Source organism: Helianthus annuus, chromosome 12 (assembly GCF_002127325.2).
Source record: "Helianthus annuus cultivar XRQ/B chromosome 12, HanXRQr2.0-SUNRISE, whole genome shotgun sequence".
Lineage (NCBI taxonomy): Eukaryota > Viridiplantae > Streptophyta > Magnoliopsida > Asterales > Asteraceae > Helianthus > Helianthus annuus.
The window spans coordinates 135,704,829-135,715,583 of record NC_035444.2 but is presented as its reverse complement, the minus strand read 5'-3'; positions in this window follow the sequence as shown (position 1 = coordinate 135,715,583).

Below are 10,755 nucleotides of genomic sequence, written 5' to 3'. Positions count from 1 at the left end.
CGACTTATTCGACCAGTTGCAAGGGTCGTGCTACTACTCCAAGATAGACTTAAGGTCAGGATACCATCAGCTGAGAGTCCGGGATGAGGACGTCTCCAAAACCGCATTCAGAACTCGCTACGGTCACTACGAGTTTCTTGTCATGCCGTTCGGGTTAACGAACGCGCCTGCCGTATTTATGGATCTTATGAACAGGGTGTGCAAACCCTACTTAGACAGATTTGTGATAGTGTTTATTGACGACATCCTGATCTACTCCAAGAGTCAGGAGGAACACGAGCAGCATCTACGACTTATTTTGGAACTCCTTCGAAAGGAACAGCTCTATGCTAAGTTTTCGAAATGCGACTTCTGGCCTCGTGAAGTCCACTTTCTAGGCCACGTAGTAAACAAGGATGGGATCCATGTTGATCCATCCAAGGTAGATTCGATCAGGAACTGGCCTGCACCGCGTACACCAACAGAAATACGCCAATTCTTGGGTTTGGCAGGATACTACAGACGGTTTATCAAGGACTTTTCAAAGATCGCACAACCGCTTACACTACTGACACAGAAGGGTGTCATCTACCGTTGGGGCAACACTCAGGAAACTGCTTTTCAGCACCTAAAGGATAGACTTTGCAGTGCACCTATCCTATCATTGCCAGAAGGCACGGACGATTTTGTAGTTTATTGTGATGCATCCATCCAGGGTCTTGGATGTGTGTTAATGCAGCGCGACAAGGTCATTGCTTACGCTTCGCGCCAACTTAAGGTACACGAACGGAACTACACGACGCACGACCTAGAGCTGGGAGCTGTTGTTTTTGCGCTTAAGATATGGCGACACTACTTGTACGGTACCAAGTGCACAATTTACACCGATCACAGGAGTCTCGAGCATATCCTTAAGCAAAAGGATTTGAACATGCGTCAACGAAGATGGGTTGGACTTCTGAACGATTACGAATGCGCCATCAAGTACCATCCAGGCAGAGCCAATGTTGTGGCTGACGCTCTCAGTCGAAAGGACACTCTACCTCGACGCGTACGAGCACTACAGCTCACCATTCAGTCTAGTCTTCCTGCACAGATACGAGATGCAGGTAGAAGCATTGAAACCGGAAAATGTCAGGGCTGAAGCCCTACGCGGCTCAAGGCGACGATTAGAACAGAAGGAAGACGGCGCCTACTATGTAACGGGGCGTATTTGGGTCCCACTATACGGCGGTTTACGAGAACTCGTGATGGATGAAGCTCACAAATCTCGCTACTCGGTACATCCAGGGTCGGATAAAATGTACCACGACATCAAGACTACGTATTGGTGGCCTAGCATGAAGGCCCACATTGCCACTTATGTCGGCAAATGCTTGACCTGTGCAAGAGTCAAGGCAGAGTATCAGAAACCAGCAGGCTTACTTCAGCAACCAAAGATACCACAGTGGAAATGGGAGGAAATTTCCAGGGATTTTGTTACAAGCCTACCTAGATCCCAGCGTGGGAACGATACTATTTGGGTGATCGTGGATCGACTCACCAAGTCTGCTCATTTCCTGGCAATCAAAGAAACGGACATGTTTTCCACACTAGCAGACATATACTTGAAGGAAGTAGTCTTAAGGCACGGGGTGCCCACCTCTATCATTTCGGATCGCGATGCACGATTCACGTCAGAGCTATGGCAAGCGATGCATAAATCTTTCGGCTCACGGTTAGACATGAGCACAGCATATCATCCTCAGACGGATGGGCAGTCTGAGCGAACGATCCAAACTCTTGAAGACATGCTTCGGTCATGTGTTATTGATTTCGGCAACGGCTGGGAAAAGCACCTCCCTTTGGTGGAGTTCTCATACAATAACAGTTATCACACCAGCATACAAGCCGCTCCATTCGAGGCATTGTACGGGCGTAAATGCCGGTCACCCCTCTGTTGGGCAGAGGTGGGAGATAGTCAGATCACGGGTCCAGAGATTGTAGTGGACGCCACGGAAAAGATTGCGTGGATACGACAACGCATGGCGGCAGCACGCGACCGTCAGAAAGCCTACGCGGACAAGCGTAGGAAGCCTTTGGAATTTCAGGTCGGGGACCGGGTTTTACTTAAAGTCTCACCCTGGAAGGGTGTGGTTCGTTTTGGCAAACGAGGCAAACTCAATCCGCGGTATGTCGGACCGTTCGAGATCATAGAAAGAATAGGCAAAGTAGCCTATAGACTGAACCTACCAGCTGAACTCGGGGCAGTTCACAACGTTTTCCACGTGTCGAATCTGAAGAAGTGCCTGTCAGATGAGACTCTCATAATTCCTTTGAAAAAGATCACTATCGACGAGCGGTTGCAGTTCGTCGAGGAGCCAGTTGAAATCACGGACCGGGATGTTAAGGTCCTCAAAAACAAGAGAATCCCTCTTGTTCGAGTTCGTTGGAACTCCAAACATGGCCCAGAGTACACCTGGGAACGCGAAGACCAGATGACAGAAAAGTATCCCTAGTTATTCGAAACCAATGCAATCACTACTGAGGCTGAAGCTACTACTGCGGAATTTCGGGACGAAATTCCAGATCAACGGGGGGAGGATGTGACACCCCAGGAAAACCAGTGAACAATATAACTACCTAGCTTCCTCATTGAGTGCGTACCAAATTTCGGGACGAAATTTCTTTTTAGTTGGGGATAATGTGACAACTCGTAATTCGAACCTACCTTGTATAACGTTACGTGCTTATGTGATGCGTTGATTTAATGGTATGTTAGGTTAAATGTTATGTTTTATTATGTGTTAAGTGCTATGAGATTGTAGTATGTTATGTTTACATACGTGTAACATATGTGGATTGTACAACGTATAACTGAACCGCACAACACACAACCGATCGCACAAGGTATGGGCTTGACTCATGCAACTCTTGGCCCACTTCTCCTTGAACTCGGAACACATGGGCGGCCCAAGTGTGGGTTCGGCCCAACCTCTCTTGAACGATTAACACTTAGAAGTTAGGAACCTTCTCATTATTTTGCCAAACATCAAAACACACACAAGTTGCAAACCCTAGTTTCCTCTCTCTCTCCCTCACGAACTCGCGGCAGCCGGATCCTTCATCCCGAAGACTTTCTCGTTAGTTGGTTGGATCACCTATTTCCAATCGGTTAGTGTTGTATGATTGTTGATATTATGTTATGTTGTTATCGTTCTGTTATGTGATCGATTAGGGTTTTATGCTAGTAAGTATGTTGCTACGATTGTAATCATGATTGAATCTATGTGCTTGAAATATAACCGGATTAATGGTCTAGGTTGTTTGATGGTCACCGAATTGAATATTTGATTCATCGGCCATTACGGATTGTTTTTGGATGATTGATTATGTTGTTATACTAGTGTGTATGTTAGTAATCACAACCTTGAATCGGTTAGGGTTCGTATGAACTTGATGATAAAAACCTTGCTTTGATCGAATATTTGTGAAACAAGAAACCGTTAATTTGTTATTGTAAATAAGGAAACCGACTAACTGTTAATTGACAAAATTATAATCTTGGAAACTTTGAAAGTTGTAACCGAGATGGGCATGAAATCCGGGATGATAAACTGATCGCACAAGGGCCCTCTCAATCACACAAGATCAGGTCACATGAGACCTGATCTGATCGCACATGTTTACACGCACAAGTTGTTATGTTGGGCCGGGTGTACCATTTGGGCTGGGCTAGTCCGGTCGCACAAGACCCTTTGATCGCACAAGCTGAAATGTCTGTTTATATGTCGGGCCACACACACACACACATATGTTAAAGGTTGTTAGGCTGTTGGGCCGAACAAGCCCAAGTCACATCACACAACCCATCCAGTCGTACAAGGCTAACCGGACCGCACAAGCCACTATTAAGTTACTTTATTGGGCCGATATAGTATTGGACTACTCATGTCATTGGGCCGGACATAAGGCTGATCGCACAACCAATTGTGGATCGCACAAGTTGTGCTGATCGCACAATCGGTTGGGTCGCTTGTTATCGGACTTTATCTTTGGGTTTGTATAAGTGTTAGTATGATATGAACTTGACTGTTAATATGCGATACGTGTTTGCCATGATCATACGTGCACTACTTGAAAACAAAACCTGACTTGTATGGTAACCCTGTTAGGACGTGGTTGACCACTCTGAGTTCAAGAAACCTTTCGTGTATCTGCCGAGCAAACCAAGGTGAGTTCACACAGCCAAGGCATGGGGTTCCCGGGTGGGAATGGGATTTGTTGAATTACTGTACATACTCAGCTGATAGAACCGAACGATAAGATACGACTAGACTAGTAACACTTACTGAACTGATCTTCGCACACCTGCCAAGGGTTGGCCGCGATATTATGACTGACTTCGCACACCTGCCTGGGAGGCCGCGATACGAATAAACCTAGTCTAGAACACTTGGGAAGAACATCCCCTAATATCTTCGCATACCTGCCTGGGAGGCCGCGATGGAAATACGATACATGACATAACGAACGAACATACTACTACTCACACTATACTATTACTGAACTATCAACTGTGAACTCGCTCAACTAGTTGTTGACTCTCTGCTGCATGCCTTGCAGGACCTTAGGTACTTATGGAGCTTGCACAGGGAGGAGCAGGTCGTTGTGGGCAATGGATCGTGTATGCTTGCTAAACACTTATGACATTTCATACATTATTATTATTTAGGTTGGGTTTACTTACATGCTTCCGCTACTTATGTCACACCCCCAAAATCCACCTGCGGAGTATCACCGCTTGGGAGCGTGACTGACCAGGATCGAGCCAACAATCATATTGAACATGCATTTAATATTAAGTAAGATAAAAGACAACCATCCATTCAATACAAAAGGTGTTCAAAACATATCATCGTTTTAAAGTGTAGCGGAAGCATAGTAAAGAAACCAACAGTAGTAAATAGTTTAAGCGTTGTGATAGTTCAACATAAGAAACACGATCCTCGTCCACAACGACCCGCTTCTCCAGTGCAAGCTCCCAGTACCTAACGATCTGCAAGGCATGTAACAGAATGATCAACAAACTAGTTGAGCGAGTTCACATAAAGGAAATGCGTAATAGTAAGTTCGTTTGCAATAGGTGGCGCTACTGGGCCGTTTGTATATTTTACTGGTGGTGGTGTTCCACGTTTCCTGTGGTGGTGTTCCACGTTTCCTGTGGTGGTGTTCCACGTTTCCTGTGGTGGTGTTCCACGTTTCCTGTGGTGGTGTTCCACGTTTCCTGTGGTGGTGTTCCACGTTTCCTGTGGTGGTGTTCCACGTTTCCTGTGGTGGTGTTCCACGTTTCCTGTGGTGGTGTTCCACGTTTCCTGTGGTGGTGTTCCACGTTTCCTATCCACTAGACTACTCGTAACTATAGGTATCCTTCACAACCGAGGATAGTGATGTGGTAGTCTAGTCATAGTGTCAATAGAGTATCTAATCAACCTTTCAATCCCATTCCCAACACCCCGGGAACCCCATGCCTTGGTAAGAGTGTGAACTCACCTTGGTTTGCTCGGTATGCTAGGTTATGCACTCACAGGTAATTAATCACGTCCTATAGTATGCACGTATAACAAATCAGTTCATGTTCGCAATGATACGCATGCAATTTAATGTTCACATAACAGTTAGTTTGCATATCGGCACAACACGTATTATTTCACATTGAATCATCGGTTAGTGTGCACGAATACAATTATTAACATTCATTCCCAAGCATGGCATGCAAAATAAATTAAACATATGTTCCATTATTCAAGCATAAACCCTAATATCCTTCGACACATTACAGATCCTTCGACAAACAGTTACACAATTATCCTTCGACACATTACAGATCTTTCGACCATATCTATCTTTCGGTTCAAGTTCATCTTTCGTTAACCGTTATCCTTCGAGCAGCAAGTAACAACACGACACAATATCCTAGATGCCTTGGTGGCCGACACCTATCCCCACCACCAAGGGCTTTAGGTTGACCGCCCAAACTATCCAATCCATACTAACTCATAATTATATTTTTTTTTATAGCAAACAAAACAAACATGGCCGACAGTTACATCATTTGTTTCTTAATTATTAGTGGGCCAAGCCCCACATCCAATTGCATTCGGTTAGCTACCCCAACCCTCCAATCACATCATCACATCCTAACATACTAGACAACAGCTGACACAATTTCATAAAACACATGTACCGCAAAACTGACTTTGACAATTAACATTCATGCACATTCAGCCACTAATTAATTCTCTTGTCCTACTGGGCCAAAGCCCACAACCAATAGGCTTGGTTGACCGACCAACTCCCACCAATTAACCTCTTTGGCCGCCCATGACACATGTTTTCTTGCCACTGACAATTGATCTCGTACTCTTCTAGCCGACATTTCAGTAAACTCATGTGCAACAAAACAGTAGAGCATATAATTACTAAACATGTGATATGACTAAGTCTCAATGGCCGACATATGAAGTTGCCTCCATGCGATTTATTTATCCCATGTTGTCAGCCATCATACTTGACTTTGTACCAAACAAAACATAATCCTAACATTACTACTGATCAACATCACACTTTCCCATCATGCACATAATCCAAAAACATGACATAATGATTACCTTCCATCACTAATATACATCTCGATCTAATCAAAACGTGCAACAATATTAACATTCAATTTCTAAAACATAAGTAACACTCACCGATCGATCCGAGATGAAGGGGAAAGCTTGGCCGCCTTCGGTTCGCGAACGAGAGGGAGAGAGGGATTAGCTAGGGTTTTTGTGTGTTTAAGATGTTGTGTTGTAACCCTTGAGAAATAACCAAATCCCTATATTTGTTTGCGCATAGAGGGAGTGGGCCGAGCCCATTCTGTTATCTCTAAGGGTCCAAATGCAAGGTGTAACCCAAAAGGGCTTGTGCGGTCGAGTGGTGTTATATGGTTTGCTTTGTTTGTAATTATTCATACACGTAACACATAACACTTATATCATGCATTCATATAAACAATATAGTTCACGTAAGCATACGACGTCATACAAGGTAAGTCTAAAATACGAGTTGTCACATTATCCCCGACTAATTGGAAATTTCGTCCCGAAATTTGGTACGCACTCACTGAGGAAGCTAGGTAAACTGCACCGTTCACTGGTTTTCCTGGGGTGTCACATCCTTCCCCCGTAGATCTGGAATTTCGTCCCGAAATTCCGAAGTAGTAGCTTCAGCCTCAGCAGTGGTTGCCTGGTTCCCGAATAACTGGGGGTACTTTTCTTTCATCTGGTCTTCACGTTCCCATGTATACTCTGGGCCACGCTGGGAGTTCCAACGAACTCGAACAAGAGGGATTCTCTTGTGTTTGAGGACCTTAACATCCCGGTCCGTGATTTCAACTGGTTCCTCGACGAACTGCAACCGCTCGTCGATAGTGAGTTCCTTAAAAGGAACTATAAGGGTCTCATCTGATAGGCATTTCTTCAGATTCGACACGTGAAATACATTGTGAACTGCACCGAGTTCAGGAGGTAGGTTTAATCTGTAGGCTACTTTGCCAATCTTTTCCAAGATTTCGAATGGTCCGACGTACCGCGGATTCAGTTTGCCTCGTTTACCAAATCGAACCACACCCTTCCAGGGTGAAACTTTCAATAAAACCCGGTCCCCGACCTCAAATTCCAATGGCTTTCTACGCTTGTCCGCGTAGGCTTTCTGACGGTCGCGTGCTGCCGCCATGCGTTGTCGTATCTGCGCAATCTTTTCTGTGGCGTCCACTACAATCTCTGGACCCGTAATTTGACTATCCCCCACCTCTGCCCAACAGAGAGGTGACCGGCATTTACGTCCGTACAATGCCTCGAATGGAGCGGCTTGAATGCTGGTATGGTAACTGTTATTGTATGAAAACTCCACTAAAGGGAGGTGTTTTTCCCAGCCGTTGCCGAAATCGATAACACACGCTCAAAGCATGTCTTCTAGAGTTTGGATAGTTCGCTCAGACTGCCCATCCGTCTGAGGGTGATATGCTGTGCTCATGTCTAAACGTGAGCCGAAGGATTTGTGCATCGCTTGCCAAAGCTCTGACGTGAATCGTGCATCGCGATCCGAGATAATAGAGGTGGGCACTCCGTGCCTCGAAACAACTTCTTTCAAGTATATGTCTGCTAGGGTAGAAAACTTATCCGTTTCTTTGATAGCCAAGAAGTGAGCAGACTTTGTGATTCGATCAACGATTACCCAAATAGTGTCATTCCCCCGCTGGGATCTTGGTAAGCCCGTAACGAAATCCATGGAAATTTCTTCCCATTTCCACTGCGGTATCTTGGGCTGCTGAAGTAGACCAGCTGGTTTCTGATATTCAACCTTGACTCTCGCACAGGTTAAGCATTTGCCAACATAGGTGGCGATGTGGGCCTTCATGCTAGGCCACCAATAAGTAGTGCTGATGTCGTGGTACATTTTATCCGACCCTGGATGTACCGAATAGCGAGACTTGTGAGCTTCATCCATTACAAGTTCGCGTAAACCGCCATAAAGTGGGACCCAAATGCGCCCCGTTACGTAGTAGGCGCCGTCTTCCTTTTGTTCCATGCGTTGCCTTGAGCCGCGTAAGGCTTCAGCTTTGACGTTTCCAGGTTTCAGTGCTTCTAACTGGGCAGCTCGTATCTGTGCAGGAAGACTGGACTGAATAGTAAGCTGTAGCGCTCGCGCGCGCTTAGGCAGAGAGTCTTTCCGACTGAGGGCATCAGCCACAACATTGGCCTTGCCTGGATGATACTTGATGGCGCATTCGTAGTCGTTCAGAAGTTCAACCCATCTCCGTTGACGCATATTCAAATCCTTTTGCTTAAGAATATGCTCGAGACTCCTGTGATCGGTGTAAATCGTGCACCTGGTACCGTACAGGTAGTGTCGCCATATCTTAAGCGCGAAAACAACAGCTCCCAGCTCTAAATCGTGCGTCGTATAATTCCGTTCATGAACCTTGAGTTGCCGAGAGGCGTAAGCAATAACTTTATCCCGCTGCATCAATACGCAACCAAGCCCCTGTATCGATGCGTCACAATAAACCACGAAGTCATCTGTGCCCTCTGGCAATGAGAGAATAGGTGCGCTGCAAAGCCTATCCTTTAAGTACTGAAAAGCGGTCTCTTGCGTATTACCCCATCTGTAAACGACACCTTTCTGTGTTAGCATAGTAAGTGGTTGCGCGATCTTGGAGAAGTCTTTAATAAATCGCCTGTAGTAACCTGCCAAACCCAAGAATTGGCGTATTTCTGTCGGTGTACGTGGTGCTGGCCAGTTTCTGATCGAATCAACCTTGGATGGATCAACATGAATCCCATCCCTGTTTACCACATGGCCTAAGAAGTGGACTTCACGAAGCCAGAAGTCGCATTTTGAAAACTTTGCGTACAGTTGCTCCTTTCGAAGAAGTTCCAAGATAAGGCGTAAGTGCTGCTCGTGCTCCTCCTGACTCTTGGAGTAAATCAGTATGTCGTCGATGGAGTCAAGAACAATTTGCCTAGGTAGAGTTTGCACACTCTGTTCGTAATGTCCATAAATACGGCGGGTGTGTTCAATAATATCAAACCATTTACCATACCCAACATAAAATATAATAAGTAAAATGATTCATAAAACCCAAAACATTTGATGTTCAAACCAAACTTTGTTCGAATAGCGGAAACATAATAATGAAAAACCCAAAAAGAAGTCATAAGTTCAATTAGCGTTCATTGCGTCTCCTCCTCCTAACATGAAAACCCGACCTCTTGCCTCGTTGCCATTGTTATTGTTGTTTCCCCCGTTGTTGTCGTTGTTCCCGTTGCCCTGGTTATTGTTGTGGTTCTGATTCTGGTTCAACTGAGGACAATCGCGTTTGTAATGACCTTCCGCCCCGCACTGGAAACATCCCCGGTTTCCACGCTGTGGCTGCTGCTGCTGGTTCTGTGGAGCTGGCGGTGGGAGTTGCTGGTTCTGATTTGCTGGACGAGCGCTTCTACAATCTTTAGCCTCGTGACCCATTTTGAGGCATCTTTGACAACGAACCTTATTACACTGGCCACTGTGATGTTTGTTGCAGGTGTTGCACTTTGGGAGATTTCCTCGATACCCTCCCTGTCTGTGGCTGCTCGATGAGTGCTGACTGGGACTCTGGTAACTATCCGTCTTTCGCTGCTGAGACTGTGACTGTACCGATGCTGATCCCTTGCTAGAATCCCCCTCCCATTTTCTCTTACTTTCACTGGGAGTAGCAAGTGTAGTAGTAGCAGTAGTGGTAGCGGTAGCACCGATACGCTTTGGCAGCTTGCCCTGTTCTACTGCCTGATCTGTGATGCGGTGAGCGAGGCGCTGAATTTCTTGAATGTTGTTGAGGTTAGCCGACGTCACGTGGCTCTGGATCTCTGGCACCAAACCCTTGAGATACAACTCAATGCGCTTGTACGGAGGGTCTACCATGGTTGGGCACAGAACAGCCAACTCATTCGACCTCTTGGTGTAAGCTTCGATTTCCGAACCAACCATTTTCAGGTTATACAACTCGTCCTCCAACTTGTGAATGTCTTCACGTGTACAATACTCTCTCTTAATAAGTTCTTTGAATTCGTTCCAGGGTGTGGCGTTAGCAGCTGCCAACCCTAAAATCTGCACCTGCGCGTTCCACCAGGTTAGCGCTATTCCGTCCAAGGTGCCAGTTGCATACTTGACCTTGCGAGCCTCAGGGCACTCGCACATCTCGAATACTGA